Raw genomic sequence first — 16,719 nt, 5'->3', positions numbered from 1 at the left:
CACCTACTCTGAACCACTGATAGTATTGTGTTATTAATTATAATATTTGAATTCCAGAGAAGGAAAGCAGGCATGCTGTAGCCAGGCCTATTGGTGCCCAAAACATGGAGAGCAATGGAACATCTTTTCACCATTAAAAAATCAAACCTGTTCTTTCATTACTCAGTGTAGTTTTCATCACCCAAAAATAACGGACCAGAATGCCAGGCTGCCAAAGTACTCCAGCAGTGCTAAGGAACTGTTCATTTATTTATGACATCATCAGCACAGGGACTGTGACCATCAGGACTGTCAGAATCAGAATCCATTTTTTATTTATTCCTTTTCAAAGTGTTCTGAAATAAAATGCAAAATAAAGAGCAGGACCCACCAGGGGACATGGGAGATGCTGTCATCATAAGGAATATAGTGCTGGGTTTGAAGGCAGTGACCCACACACATCAACAACAACAACAATCTAAACCAGAGGAGACTGGCCAACCACTCACATCACAGAAATATTATAAGATCTACTTCTTTATACCAATTAGGTGATTTTCCTGAAATGTAAATCAAGTTCATAGCAAAGCCATCTACAAACTAATTTCACATTTTCCCCTGCTCCTGATAACAGAATTTTTTTTGCTTGGGGAGTTTACATTCTTTGGGATATTGTCTCCCTTCCTTATCCAGCAATCTGTGATAGACTCAGAGACAAAGCAATCTTCCAACCTGTAGAATATGACCCATGGTCGTGATTCTCCTGCTGTCCAGCAGACTCCCAGCCTCATGTCCAGGGCTCCCCACCACATTGCAGAGGCACAGGATGGAAGAGGGAGATGCACAGCTGATCTCATCCAAGCATAGTACTCCACCCCAAATATTGGGGAATAATAATAACAACAACAATAATTTTAACAATTATAACTGAAGTCTACATTTTAGAAGTTGTAGTTGTACATTTTAGAAGTGTGTAGCGAAGGGCCAGAAACGTGGTGAGTACAGGCAAAAAATGGCTTCTTTTCTCAAAAAACATTATTCTACATCCATTTCACACCACAGGGTGTGGGAAGAGCTTCCAGTCCAGGTATAAAATCCAACAGGTGTTCCACACTACCTAGGAAAAGTTTGAAGTTAATTCTCGACAACAACAACAACAGCCACTTTCATTATGGATGCTTTCCTGAACCCCGCAAAGAGAAGAGGATGGAACCAGATAAGTAGTTTTGGTGGTAATGACAACTTTCCCCAAAATCAGCTATTCAGGAAACTACAGCCTTCAGCAACACAGCTAAAGCAACTCTGATACTGAAGGAAAAGGCAGATGATAAATTGAGTCCAAGTTTGCCACTGAGGTTCAAGGGGTGCCCAGAAGTTTTTGCTCCTACACAGCAGGGCTCTTCTTCCCTTTTGCTATACTGCCCCACAGAGCCAGTCAACAAACAGAAAAACAATTGCACCAAAAACTCTGCAGTTGTTTTACTCCAAGCCCTCAGGGGGAAAAAAGCCTTTTATGCTTTTAATTTTCTGGTTTTCTCTTGCCATTTTGCCAACTGGGTTAATCAATTAAAATAACTGGATTATTTTCTTTGCCTAACCCCTCTAATCCAGCTCTCCTCTTCCTTCTCCCACTCCCATATTTAGACCTTTATTTTCCCCTTTCCTCCTCCCCTTTTTTTTTAAGCTCCTGGTTTGGAAAATTCCACAGCTGGCATTTCACATTCTCTTTTGTCACCAGGTTGGAGACATTTATTGAAGACACTGAGGGCAATGTCACAACAGGCACAGTTACATTAGGGGCAAAGGGAAAAGACAGGCAGAGCAGGTTCCAGTCCAGTTTCCTGAGCCTGGCTGACCTTCCCCTGCCTTGCCATGACTGCCTGGTTAAAATCCTCTATTCCCCATCTCTCTGTCTTTACTACATCACTTCTTCCTCTTGCATCTCAGCCTTGTTTCTGGGAATCCATTCCTGCTATGTACACCCCTCATCAACTCACACAGAATAAAATCAATTATAACATAATTAAAATTGCCCTGCACATATGAAGGTGTCCAGTGTGAGCTCAGTGTGCAAAGCTTTGAAGAGTCCAATTCTCTCTTTTGACAGGTGCTGGGCCCTTCACTTCAAGGAAGACATTGAGGTGCTGGATCACCAGGGGAGGTTCGGGTTGGACATCAGGAGGAATTTTTTTCCTGAAAGATTTGTTAAGCACTGGAAGGGGAGGTTTGGAGTCCCCATCTCTGGAGGTGTCTGAAGAACATGTCGATGTGGCACTCAGTGCTCTGGTCTGGATGACAAGGTGGGGATATTGGGCACAGGTTGGTCTCTGACCTTGAGGTCTTTTCCAACATTAATGATTGTGTGATTCTGTGAATAAGGAACATCCCAGAGCCCCGGAGGCTTGCAGGGAATGAGGGGTCTGACCTGACTGTGAGGCCTGTCCTGCCAGAGCCTTTCCAAGACATGGAGCATTACTGGAGCAGACTGAGGAGGTCTGTGCCCATGAGAACAGCCAGGCTGGGGCCCTATGGGCTCTGCAGAGAGCACAAGCAGGGGTGGGGATGTGCTGACAAGGCTGCACCTTGGCTAGTGTGAAGGGAATGGCAATTCCCAAGGGAGCACATGCCCATCACACAAAGGCTGGGCCTGGTCAGGGACCTCCCCTGTCTGAGTATCCAGGAGCCACTCTGGCTGTCACTGTCCCACCACCTGAGCTGGGACCCCCACACTCCCCGAGTCACTCCAGATGTTCTCACCAGCTCCATCCTGAGTTTCCTATCAGAGGACTCCATGAGACTCTCAAATATCCAGATCCTTAAAAGAATTTAATCATGGTGCAATAGCTAAATAACAAAACAACAGCTTGAGCTGGGGCCTCTGAGGAGGCACCCCAAACAAAGAACATCCTGGGCTTTTATCCCATCACAGTCTAAGGACAGGAAAGTCTGGGGGTCCTTGGCTCCCACCATATCTCTGAGTGTCCAAGTCCTTGGCCTGGCCACAGGACCCTGGGCCCTTTGTTGTGCAGTTCATGCCTTGGGCTCTGGCCCCCAGAGCTCAACCTGCAGCTCCAGTGCAGCTGTCCCAGGCCCCAGGCACTGAATGGATTCTCTCCCAGGCCAATCCTGTCACGGCAGTGGTGGCTGCTCCTGAGGCTGCGCTGGAGCACTGCTCCTTTGGACTCTACTCCCATCCCACAGTGGACAGCAGAAACCCTCACCTGTCTTCCACATCTCCATGGAATGAGTGCACCAAGGTTAGGATTTTTGGAAAGCCCCTTCCCTTGTAGGCTTATCTGAAAATTGCAGTCTTCAAACAACAGCAGAACACAAAGTTGGGAAGCCACAGGCAGACACCACATATGCTGCACCACCACCTTCCTCATCCTCTCATGTGAGCAAGAAACAGCAAAAAGATTTTGCATCAGAGAAACTGTATTGCACAGGCCATTCCATATCTCCTCATCTCCCTTATCCACAGGCAGCTAATAGATCTCTTTAGCAGTCAGTGTAAGGGGAGAGGGCAGATAGAAAATCACAGAATCACAGGATGGTTTGGGTTGGAAGAGACCTCAAAGATCATCTGCACAGAAGTCTGGAGAGGCACATCATAAGAAGTGTTGGAGAAGGAAAGCCCTTGAGGTCTGTGTTCCAGAACATAAGGAACAGATGTTAAATCCCCTGGCCCAGGTCACTCACAGAACCTTACCCCCCTCTACAGAGCAGTTTTAGGAGGTATTTCCTTCTCTAACTTAACTGAAGCTTCTGCCTTACCTCCCTCAAGTGCCTGCTCCTGGCTTTTGACATTTCACACCCTCAGGGATCCCTTTGGCAGCTCTTAGCAGCAGCTTCTCCCACCTGAATCCCTGCTCTGTCATTGCCTCAGCAGTGATCAGGAGGACAGACACATTCTCAAAGCCCTTTTTCCTCCTTCCTAGCAGTGTTTAATGACTGCTTTTAACAAAGCCTTGAGGAGCTTATAGTGAAGTTAATTTATCAACCAAGTGAAAAAGAGGAAAAAATCAGCATATAAAAGTCCTTCATCCTTAACTGAGGGTCTGTGTTCCACACACCATGCCCAGGGATCCAAGCCTCACCTCTAAATGCCTTCCACATGCTCAAAATGATAGCAGAAATTGCAGCTGCCTCATCATGTGCACACCATGGGGTGAGATGCAGTTCACCATCCAGAAACAAGTCCTTCCAAGCTGAAAATGGTTTTTTTCATATGACATTTTTGCTCCAGAGAAAGTTTCTGAAAAGGGAAAACAATTCCAACTTACCAGAAGTTAGAGCTCAGTCAGATGCAAGGAACAAAGAGCATTAGCTAAAGGCTGCTGAGCTGGATGAGATTCCAGCCTTAGTGAGTCTGAGCCATTCCAGTGCAGGATGAAGAATTTCCAGATTTGAAAGGGAAAGAAGAAAAGAAATTGGACCTTGGCTAACTCAGGGCAGCCAGGTAGGTCAGGCTGAGCACACACACTGTTCCCAGCAAGCCAGGGCAGTGACTCTCTGTCCTCTCCAATGCAGTTCTGCCTCTCCCCAGGCAGAAAACACTGAACTGCCCTCAGGCCAAGGCTGTTCAGTCCTGTGCCCCAGACTGCCACCCCAGCAGAAATGCCTCCTGTGTCCAGCACAGAGGGTGTGACTGCAGAATATACTGCACAGCCCTTCCCAGATTATGCTGCCATCTCATATGGATCACTGGAATTTCAGGGCCACAGTCATACCCATGAGTGCAGGGGACTTGCCAGGTGACAACAGCTTTTCTCACTCCCTTGGATCAGACAGGAGAGGCTCAGACTTGCAGACCAGTCTCGCAAGCAAGACAGCCATCAAGGACAGGCATGTTCAACCTTCTGGCAAAGCTCTGTGGGGGCTCTGGGTGCACACCTCCATGGGATGGACCTTGAGAAGTTAAAATAAAGATAAAAAAAAAAAAAGAAAGAATCTGCATTACATTTCTGACAGTCCATAGTATCGGAGAACTTCATTTTCTGGTGAGTTCATTTTTCCTATTCAGTGTGATCTCTTATTTACCAGAATTTCAGAGACAGGAGGTATTGCTTAGAGAAGAATTATGACTTTTATTGCCCATAGCCCCATAAAACTTTAAAGCACATGATGGCAGCAATATTTCCTGCATAAAAGGCCTCCTATCCATTTCTCACTCCTACAACCCCATCCCTCAAAGCACAGTAACAGGTCCATTGCAATGCTACAGGCAAAATAAAATCCCTTATGGCTTTCTTAATGAAACTTATACAAGGTGGGCATTACCATTTTAGGCTAGAGGAAGCAGGTGTCAAGAATCCAATAGCAGCAGAGAAGTCTTTAAAGAAAAATTTTGCAGATAGCAAGATTCTCAAAGCATCAGCTTTTTCAACAGTGTATAGGCAGAGAAACATTTGCCTTTGCAGTTTCATTTCACTTCTATCCAGACCTTTTTGTTAATGAACAAATAAAATGTGAACTGACCTAGTTCTATATTCTCTGGACCTTGTTATCTGACACTAAAACACAGACTGGTTTAGAAAAAGCCTTGTAAAGCATTCAGGGCTGCAAAACAGCTAAAGAAAGTTTCACCTGGCTCTGATGAACTACACAGGGATTTTGGAGCACCATCTCTATGCAAAGAAAGCCTGTAAGCAAAATGTGTTGGTAAAAGCAACAGTACCAGACAGAAAATCTTTTAATGGCAATTTATGATTTTGAAATAATTTAGACTATCCCAGATGTGCTATAACAGCAACCAGCCTGTCCAAAGGATCTCGGAAAGCTTCTGCATATTTTAATATTTAATTAAATATTTAAAAACATAATATAATATAATATAATACAATATACAAAACCTATATACAAAATAAATGCTGTGACATTTATGCTCCTCAATAGGATGTTTAGATTGAACTCAAATACAGCCCTTTATGCAGAGACATAAAAAAAATCTAAAACAATTTTGGTGAGATTAACCCTCTGGAAGACTCTACTCTAATCCCCTCCCCACACCTGGACTAACCCCAAGGCCAGAACAGGCTGCTCAGCACCTTCCCCTGGTAAGTTTTGAGCCCATCAGGGATAAAGATTCTCCCAGCTTCCCAGGACCTGTCCCAGAACTACACCACTCAAATGGGAAAACTCCTGCAGCAGAACTTCCCTTGCTGAAATTGCCTCTTGCCTTTCCAAAGTGCCCCTCTGACGTGGCCACACATTAAGCAGCAGCAGGCAGCAAGATGTCCCCTTTGTCCTCCCTCTTCCAGCTGAAACCAGCTCTGTCAGCCTGTCATTTTCCTGTGCTTCAGTCCCAGCCACCTGAGTTGACCCTACAATATGTCCCCATCCATGGGGAAGCCCAAAATGGCCGTAGCACATCAGGTGTGACCTCCTAAGTACCACACAGGGACAAACACACTTCACTCCACACGCCAGCTGCACTGCTACTAACACAGCCCAGCATGGGGCTGACCTTCACTGCAGCAACATCACACAGGAAACTGTGTCAGGAACCCTGCCAGGGCCAGGAGAAGCAGCACCTACTGACCCTCCATCCACACAGGCAACTGGAAAGGTTCACCTTTAGTGAAGCCACACAGACTGTTCTCAGTTCCCTTCCTGTCCTCTGAGTGCCTCACATCCTTGGACGTGCTTTCAAGGAGGATCTATTTACTACAAAACTTTCCCAGGCTGAAAGGTGAGGCTGAACAACCAGCCATTCCTGAACTTTCTTTTTGTGCTTTTTGTAGAAGGGTATGACACTGGCCTTCTTCATGGAAATCATCAGGATCCTTCCACAGCTGCCAAGAGTTTTCAAAGGTGCTGCAGAATGATCCTGCAGTGACATCAGCAGCTCCCTCAGGGCCCTTGCTACAGCCTGAATGCTCTTACAGAATTGTCTACATCCACTTTCCTTACATGACCTGTAATTCTCTCTTCCTCTAATTTACCTCTCTCTCCTGATCTCTGTCTCTAGGCGTGGATACCAGGGAGGCCATGCTAGGGAAGCTTGGAACCTTTGTTACACCCATTCTGCAGGTGGATATTTCCTAATTCCACCCCCACACACTCAAGCAATATCTCGATGTTCCTCCTGGGCAGCCCATCCTGGCTTTCACCTTCTGTGCACTTAATGTGGTTTTTTGGTTTTTTTTAGTTTAGTTTAGCCATGAGCTCCCTGTTCAATCACACCGGCCTCCTACCATGCTGGCTTGGCTGCCTGCAGACCAGTTTGGGCCTTTCTGCTGTTTGGGGAGGTCATCCTTGAAGATTGAGCAGCTTTTTCTGAGGGGCCCTCTGAGGGTAAATTAACACCTAAATACACCAAAGTGTGATTTCCTGGTGTCAGAATTGTTATTCTGCTGCTTGCCTTCCTACCTTCTCTCAAATCCACCAAGCTGTGAGTCTAGTAGCCAAAGCTGCCATCAACCATCACATCCCCAGCCAGCTCTTCCTTACTCCTAACCCACAGACCCATCACCTCCCCTAGCTGGGCTGCCCAGCATTTCCATCAGAAACGAAATCACCATTAGACCTGATGCTGAGGCTCTTTCAGCTTTTTTCTCTGCATCTTCCAACCTATGAAATCCCTGTCTGAAATCTCACAAAATCATGAGTCTTCTGCATCAATTTGCACTGAGGCCCTTATAATACTGGCTAACCCCAACAGCTGAAGAATGAAACTCAGTTGCAGGGGGAGGGGGGGGGCAAAAAAGCTCCCCTGAACTACAGGATTTAATTTTCCTTCATTTTTAAACAATTATATAATTATTTTCTGTGTATCCTCCCATCTGGGCAGGATGCACCAGACTCATCCTAGGAGTGTGAGGAAAGCTGGGGATGAGGAAAGCTGGGGATGTTCCTGTGCATTACCTCCACTCTGGTCCTCTTGTTTCAGCCTTTTAAGTACATCATCCTCCTCTCTTTGCTACTTGTCCCATATAATCACTTGGACTCCTAAGTCTGGCCCTCCAACCCTCCCTACCAGCAAGGGGCATGGAAGTGAAAGAATACAGATCACACAATGTCACAGTATTGTAGGAAAGAGGCACAGACTGAGGGTTGTTTGTGAAAGGGAAGGTCTGGATTTGGATGAAAACCCATTCCAGAAAGGTGAAGGCAAGAGTCAGAGACATGGTGTGTCCCACAGTCACTTCCTCACAAGCCATCAGGGATATGCTCCCCCCTGGGTGCCCAATCCAAGAGGTGAGGATGTCCCTAAGGTACAACACATGGCCATTGGAGCAAAGTCAGGTAAAACAAGTTATGAAACAGAAACAGGTCTTCAGTGTGTGGCAGAAGGTGAAAAGAAATGGTCCCAGTGGCAGCAGCTCCAGTGCCTGCTATGGCAGCCAGCAGGTGGGATCTGCAGGGAGTGGCACAGCCCCACACCAAGCCCTAGGGACAGGAACAATTCCCAGATCCCACAGCCAGCAGTACTGCTTGGTGCTGCTGGGAGATCACCCCTCCTGTGTGGTGTGCAGCCACAGGGAATTCAGCCTCAGGAAACAGGTCAAGGATACAGGAGCCTTACAGCACACCTGCCCTACAGCAGGAAGGACATGCTTCCACAGCCATCCCACCAAGAAGGTGGCATCACAGGTGGGCTATGCCTGCTCCCACGTCAAAACAAGGACACTGCCTTGGACACTGCAATCCAGATGGACAAAGTGCTGAGCAACTTGGACAAGCTGCAACACTCACATTTCAGCCCAGAAACCCCTCCATGTTCTGGGCTGCATCAAAAGTGGTGTGGGCAGCAAACGAGGGGGTTCTGCTCTTCTGCTCCACTCAGGTGAGACCCCCCCACATGCAGTGCTGCTTCCAGCTCTGAGGGCCTCAGTACAGAAAGGACATGGAGCTTCTGGACAGAGTCCAGAGGAAGCCATGGAGATGCTCCAAGGACTGGAACTCCTTTGCTCTGAAGACAGGCTGGGAGACCTGGGCATGTTCAGCCTGAAGAGGAGAGGGCTCTTCTTAGACCCCTTCCAGTACCTAAAGGAGACCTAAGAGAGCTAGAGAGGGACTTTGGACGAGGATCTGAAGCATTAGGACAAGGGGAAATAGCTTCTCACTGCCAGAGGGCAGGGTTAGATTTATGTTGGGAAGGAATCCTTGGCTGTGAGGGTGATGAGGCTCTGGCACAGGGTGCCCAGAGCAGCTGTGGCTGCCTCATCCCTGGAAGTGTCCAAGGCCAGGCTGGACAGGGCTTGAAACAAACTAATCTCGTGGAAGGTGCCCGTGCTCATGGCAAGGGCTGGATGAAGATGAGTCCCAACTTAAAACATTCTTTAACACTCAAATATTGGTGGTTCTGTAACACTCAAATATTGCCCTGGTAAGCTTAGAGGAACCCTTATCTCCTGCTTGGGCGTGTCAGAAGAAATCCCAGAGGTCTTTCCAGCCACTGTCACACACATACGCACACACGCAGAGCTCCTGCAGCTCTCCCAGCGCTGGCGCCGGCAGGAGCCGATCCCGGGCGGGCTCGGAGCTCCCCTGCCCTCGTGCGGTGTGCGGGCACTGCTGCAGCTCCGGCCGACACAGCCACGGCCAGAGACAGCCACAGCCACAGAGAGAGACACAGCCACAGAGAGAGACACAGCCACAGAGAGAGACACAGCCAGAGACAGCTACAGCCACAGCCAGAGACAGCTACAGACACAGCCACACACACAGCCACAGAGAGAGACACAGAGAGACACAGCTACAGACACAGACAGCCACAGAGAGAGACACAGACACAGCTACAGACACAGCCATAGCCACAGCCAGACACAGCCACAGCCACAGACACAGTCACAGACACAGACACAGTCACACAGGCACAGCCACAGAGAGGGACACAGACACAGCCACAGACACACAGACACAGACACAGTCACACAGGCACAGACACAGTCACACAGGCACAGACACAGTCACACAGACACAGACACAGAGAGGGACACAGACACAGCCACACAGACACAGACAGTCACACAGACACAGACACAGAGAGGGACACAGACACAGCCACACAGACACAGACACAGAGAGGGACACAGACACAGCCACAGACACACAGACACAGCCACAGTCACACAGGCACAGACACTGTCACAGACACAGACACAGTCACACAGACACAGACACAGAGAGGGACACAGACACAGCCACACAGACACAGACACAGAGAGGGACACAGACACAGCCACAGACACACAGACACAGCCACAGTCACACAGGCACAGACACTGTCACAGACACAGACACAGTCACACAGACACAGACACAGAGAGGGACACAGACACAGCCACAGACACACAGACACAGACACAGTCACACAGGCACAGACACTGTCACAGACACAGACACAGTCACACAGACACAGACACTGTCACAGACACAGACACAGTCACACAGACACAGACACAGAGAGGGACACAGACACAGTCACACGGACACAGCCACAGACACACAGCCACACGCAGAGCCACAGACACAGTCACACAGCCCCAGCCCCGCAGGTCCCCACACCCAGGTGTGTTTCTCAGCTGTTCGCACACAGGCTCAGGACCGTGCCCGACAAATCCCGTCCATATGACAGAACCCCCCAACAGACACGTGCCATTTGAAGCCGAGTTTATCACAGGAGGTTTTTAAAGCTTCTCAGACCACCCTTGTGGGAACTCTCTTACAGTATTCCTGAAGACATTCCCCAATTCCAGAACCTTGATTTCACACAGTCATTTTAAATTGACTCAAAGTTCTCACATAAAGGACAGAACAATCTGAAAAATTATGCGAAGTCCCAGCCCAGGAATCAACCATTCTGTGATTCCTCTGAAATCTGGAAAAAATTCTGAACTACAGACACAGCACACCACAAATCACAGCCAAAGGCAGTTATGAAAATACATAGATCTACAGTCCCAGCAAAGAAATTTATCAAAAGTTTCAGTGATCCCATTGAAGGGACATTTAGAAAATGCCCTCAGGGCATCACTGATGAAACAATTGTGAAAATCATCAAGGCAATTGTAAAACTGCCCTACAGTCAAAACCATATGGATTTACTGGGAACATCTTGATGGTTCTAAAATTGCCCCAATAACATCACATAGAAGCCATTTTGGAAGTGATCTGTAATGTCAAAGCATAGCAATAAACACCTCATTAAAAAGACCATAAAAAAAAAACAACTAAAAAATCCCACAAAGCATCCAGTATTAAAAATCTTTTGTGTGATATTTGGAAGTATTCTCGTGGGGGCCTTTTGAAGGGATTTGTACAATGCTCCCTCCATTTTTTATGGTTATGTTTACAATGGCTCCTCTGTGGGAATTTGGGCTTACTCTTGATAGCTCCTTGGCAGTATTTTTGGTCTCCTCAGTGTGTTTTCACAATAGCTCCATGATGGAGGTGGGGTATTTTTACAAGAGGCATTTCTTAGATTTTTTGGAGACAGTTTACATAATGGTTATGTAACGGTGACTTTGGGAAGGATCAAAAACGTGATTTAAAAGTTGAGTGATGCTGTATTTGTGAGTGTTTTCCCTGTTAAGTGACATTCACTGGATGCACTACATGCCATGAAGAGCAAAGTGGAGACAACCACAGTCACTCTGACCTCAGGGAAAGGTAGAACAGCCATACTGTGGACAGCTAAAGATGACACTACCCTGCAGTTCATGGGAGGAGCAAACTAAAACTGCCACAAATATTTCCATCCATGACTGTAAAAATTCCAAACAGATCACCTGAGATCACCAGCCCAGTCTGGTTCCCTCTTTCACCACTCCCCTGACAGTGAGCATGAGTTTCTCACACAGGGATGCAGTTGACTTGCTCCACAGTCCAGCCAGATTGAAAACCACTGTGTAAGAAGTGAAGGATCAAAGAGCCTGGCTTCTTCCATGATCACAGCCACAATAGTCTTGCCCATCCCAAACTGGTAAACCGCTGCTGAAGAAGAATCTGGAGCTCCCTGCTGTTGCTCAGACTTGGAGAGCCTGGGTGCAAACTGGCCTGTTTTTCCAGGAATATCAGTTTCTCTGATATAAGAAATCACCTCCTCCTTCTTTTCAGCTGAAGAACATCCATTGAGTAGCTGGACTGGAAGAGAATAAAAAACATTTCTTAACTCAGGGCTTGCAACAGGAGCTGAAATGCAGTAACCGAATTTTTCTCCTGGAAACTGCAGCACAGGAATTGAGAACAGACTCAGGCTCCTCAGATGAGGAGCTTCATTCAGGAGCTGAAGCCAGGAGACATTTCACAGTAGCCTTTGAGTGCCTCTGGCTGGTAAGGGATTATCCTCCAGAGGATTAATATTCTCGAGAGGATATTCCCAAATCCGGTAGTGGCTTTTGTTAGTTTTAACATAAGAGACTTACAGTCAACTCACTTCCAACATTTCTTCCTCTGCCTTCCCCAAACCATCCTTCTCCCACAGCACCACAATTTTGCAAGCCCTGCAAGCACTGAGAATGTGCCTAGTGTGGGACCAAGGGGATGAAAGTCCTGGAAAAAAAAGGAAACTTCTAATAACAGAAACGTCAACAGAAAACATTTTCTCTATGAACGAACAATGAAACACAACAGTCTTGTGTCTAGAAGTACATGAACCTCCCAAAAACTTTTCGTAAGTAAAGTATTTCAAATAAATCTTTTTTTTTCATAAATCAGAATTGTTTGTAATGGTCCTGCCTGTACTCAGGGTAAAGCTCTTCTTGCTATCTCATGGACACATCTAGTTTGTGTCTCCAGAGCTCTTGCACATCTCCACTCCTTCAACACCACAGTGCAATGCCTGAGTCACACAGGCTCTGAGTTCCTGAAGGTGTGAAGGTAAACAGGGCTGGCCTGGCTTTGTCCTCTCTGGCTTGGATGCACCCTTAATTCTTCCAAGATCCATCTATCTGTTCCCTGAAATCCTTGTTCCTCCCTATTGCAGACTTATGCTCATCCAAGCCACATCAACCACTTTCCCAAGCACAGAGTTGTGAAGAACAACTCTTCCCAGGTTGCTGTGCTGGGCAATGGCAGCTCTGAGGAATGTTACCCCTGTGAGCTACAGACAAGGCAGCTGGGAAGGGGTAAGAGGGATTCCAACTATAATCCACAGAAACAGTAAATACAAAACATCTCAAACTGGGGATCTGGGCTCTGCACTGCTCTTCTCAAGTTAAAGTTTCTGACTTGTCTTTCTAAGAGAAAGAGTGAGTACCTCTGGGAGAAGGAGGGCTGGAGCACAGCTGGAGCAGCTGTGCTTCCTGAGGATCTCATCTCAGTGTTCTTAACCCATAGGACCTGCAGGCACAGACTCTGTATTCACTCAGATGTGCAGAAAACCAGGTTTGCTTGGCAGTGTGACAGCAGCTTCCCCAGCACGGCTTGTGCAGGAGACACTGAGCCAGGACACACAGCAGCCTTGGAGAGCCAAGCCAGCACAACTGCTGGGAACTGTGTCCCTTAGGTCCCAGCACAGGGCTGGCAGAACACCTGAGTCACCAGGAGTGCCATGGTTGGGTCAGGTCACTCTGCAGGAAGTCCTGGGGGCACAGAAGCTGGCCTGACCAGCTCTGCTGCTGGTGAGATTCAGTACCATCCACCCCAAAAGTCATGGAACACAGACCTCAAAAGCCATTCCACCACATCCCAACTGCCTCTTCAAATAAGCACAGCACAGGTGGCTCCTCCACTCACTGGGTTGGCCCTGTTCCAGTGGCAGGAGGTCTCTAAGTCCAAGCCAGTCTGAGGGAGAAACCCAAAAAGAAGCTACAGATAAAGCTCTCCCAAATTTCCCCCTTGCACCATACCAGCTGAGACCTTTTTATGTAATCCCAGAGAACATTCCAAGGACCAGACAAGTCCTATCAAGACAATCCAAGGAACTTAGCTATGTGGACATTAACCCAGACCCAAAGCCCAGTTTAAATCAGAGGCCTAGAGAGCTGGTCCCACCCCACCGAGAGCAGAGCCAACATCTGTGGGACACATATTGAGAAAGTAAGAAAATTACAGCCTGAAAAATATTCCAGGCTGGAGCTTTTCAGCTCTGTTCCCAGCCAATAAGCTGGTCCAGCTCAAGGCTAGGGAGAATTTCTCCCAAAGTAATAATTTAGTCAAAATAAAAAGGAATTAATAACAAAGATAGAACACCTGTTGTGGTGTGTGACTAGACCCTAAGAATAAAGTGTCCTCTCTAAACCAATCACCTTTCCTCTACTCTTAAAATTGAGAATCATGCTATAAAACCAAGTGTGTTTCTGAATAAACTTGGCTCTTCTTCCTGTCATGAAAGACGACCATGTAGCTGTGCATCTTATTTCTGCTGCACTTAAAGGGTTAAAACCCCTTTCCACGGCCACAAACATCAACATCACATCAGGTTGCTCGGGGCCTTGTCCAGGTACACAGAAGTGTCTTTGGAGCATGGTGTGTTTGTATAGAGTGTTCTAGACAGCATCACCCCTGTGGGATTGAAATGTATTCCCACACATGGGATGACATGGTCATATTCAAAGCCCCTGCTTTACTTGTCTGCTTATTCTGAAATATTTGCTTATTTGGAATATTTGCTTATTCTGGAAGAATATTGCTGCAGTGAATTAATTTGTACATTATTTCTGAGCCCTATAATGCACCTTGCTCCTGTTTCCATAAATTTGATAGTTTTAATTTCTGTATTTTAATCCCTTTTTCATATTTTAAAAATACTTATTTAAAAGGATAAAAAATATATGAAGAACATTCATGTAGACAGCACTGCAATATATGTCACCATTCAAATAAGAACATGTACCTAATTCACAAACATACAGTAAATTGTGTTGTGCTTTTCATCCTTTGAGATATAAAGTTTAATTTCAATATGCAATTTTTACTGTGGCTGCCTTAATTTCCCCAGATTTTTTTTCTTGAAAAAAATCATAGAATTATAGATGGAGCATATGAGCTGGAAAGGACCCACAAGGACCACCCAGTCCAACTCCTGGCCCTGCACAGACACCCCAACAATCCCACCCTGCATCTCTGGCAGCACTGTCCAAACTCTCCTGGAGCTCTGGCAGCCTTGGGGCTGTGCCCATTCCCCGGGGAGCCTGGGCAGTGCCCAGCACCCTCTGGGGGAAGAACCTTTCCTGATATCCAGCCTGACCCTCCCCTGGCACAGCTCCAGCCCTTCCCTGGAGTCCTGTCACTGTCACAGAGAGCAGAGATCAGAGCTGCCCTCGGGAGGAGCTGCAGCCCCCAGTGGGCTCTGACCTCAGGCTCAAGGGTGAACAAACCAAGTGCCCTCAGCCACTCCTTGTGTGGCCCCTCCAGACCCTTCCCTATTTCCATGTCCCTACTTTGTACACTCTCCAATAGCTTCAGATCCTTCTTATATTGAGGTGCTCAAAACTGCCCCCCCAACTTGAGGTGAGGCTGCACCCAGGCAGGTGGTGGGGAAGGCACCAATTGTTCCAAGCAGGCCTTTGATATTCCAGGGATTTCACCTGTAGGCTTGGAAAATCAGCACCAGGTGGATACAGAGGCTGACTGTTGGGAAATGAGGAGCACAGAGAGCACTAAGCAGGCATATGCTGCCTCTTTCCTTCATTTTTCCAGGCTATCCCTCATGCACTGAGTCTGCTTTGACACTCTGGTCACACATCCCTCCTGACTTTAAGCTCTCTGATGATGATGCAGTCTGACACACATACTGATACCTGCCTCCAGCACAGTAATTTCTGCTTGAGTTGGATCTAGAGAGCGAGTGTTGCTGACTTAAAAATCCCCTGTGGTAGAGCACCTGCCAGCTCTGAAGGCAGTGGTAAAACTGCCCTCTTTGCCAAACACTGAATTCTCATCTCCCTCTGCTGGATCGTGTCAATCATTTTCTTCTTTAGCATGGCTGGAGTCAAGCGAATCCTCCAAATTCTCATTCCATGTACAGCCTCCAAACAGACTGACCCTGGTTCTTGGAGGAGGAAGCTTATGAATTAATGATCAACCTCCAGGCCAGGGTAATATCTCAGCCTCGATGTACAGATTCTTTAAGTCATACTGTGTTCTACATTTAGCTGGGAATTTATCTCAGGTTGCTGACAATGACTCTATATCTGACTGTATGTATGGATTCAGGTTTTAAAATTCATCCCCAGGCAGGATTGGAAGCAAGCTCGAGGGCAGCGGGGGAGCAGAGGTGGCTCAGGGCTGTCAGCTGGAGGCGATCTGCCAGAGATGTTGAGTTGTGTGTGTGGGAAGAACTCAAAAATAGCATTCATTTAAAAATCCTGTGATTCTAAAGCAGGCTCCTGTTTCGTGGCTCACAGCTTGGCTCCTGCAGTTCCAGGGGTTCACCGGACAGGAGCCACACCAGGGCAGAGGAGGCAGCTCCCAGCCCGTGCCCAGCACTCTGTGAGGGCTCTGCTTCCAGAGCACTGCAGCAGGGAACCGAGAATCATGGAGTCACAGGATCATTAAGGTCAAAAAAGCCCTCCCTCTAAGATCATTGAGCCCAAGCACTCCTCCCAGCATTGCCATATTCACCATGAAGCCACGTCCCCAAGTGCCACATCCATACATATTCTGAACACTGTCAGGAATGGTGATTCCACCATTCCATGCCCACTGCTCTGGGCAGTTTGTGCCAGGGCCAGACCAGCCCTTCAGGGAAGAAATTTTCCCCAGTATCCAACCTGAACCTCCCGTGGCCCACCTTGAGGCGGTTTCTTCTTATCCTGTCTCTGTTCCCTGGGTGCAGAGCCCGATGCCACC

The sequence above is a fragment of the Sturnus vulgaris genome, chromosome 29 (genome assembly GCF_052056855.1).
Source record: "Sturnus vulgaris isolate bStuVul1 chromosome 29, bStuVul1.hap1, whole genome shotgun sequence".
NCBI classification, from domain to species: domain Eukaryota; kingdom Metazoa; phylum Chordata; class Aves; order Passeriformes; family Sturnidae; genus Sturnus; species Sturnus vulgaris.
The sequence above is the reverse complement of the archived record's forward strand: the minus strand, read 5'-3'. Positions refer to the sequence as shown.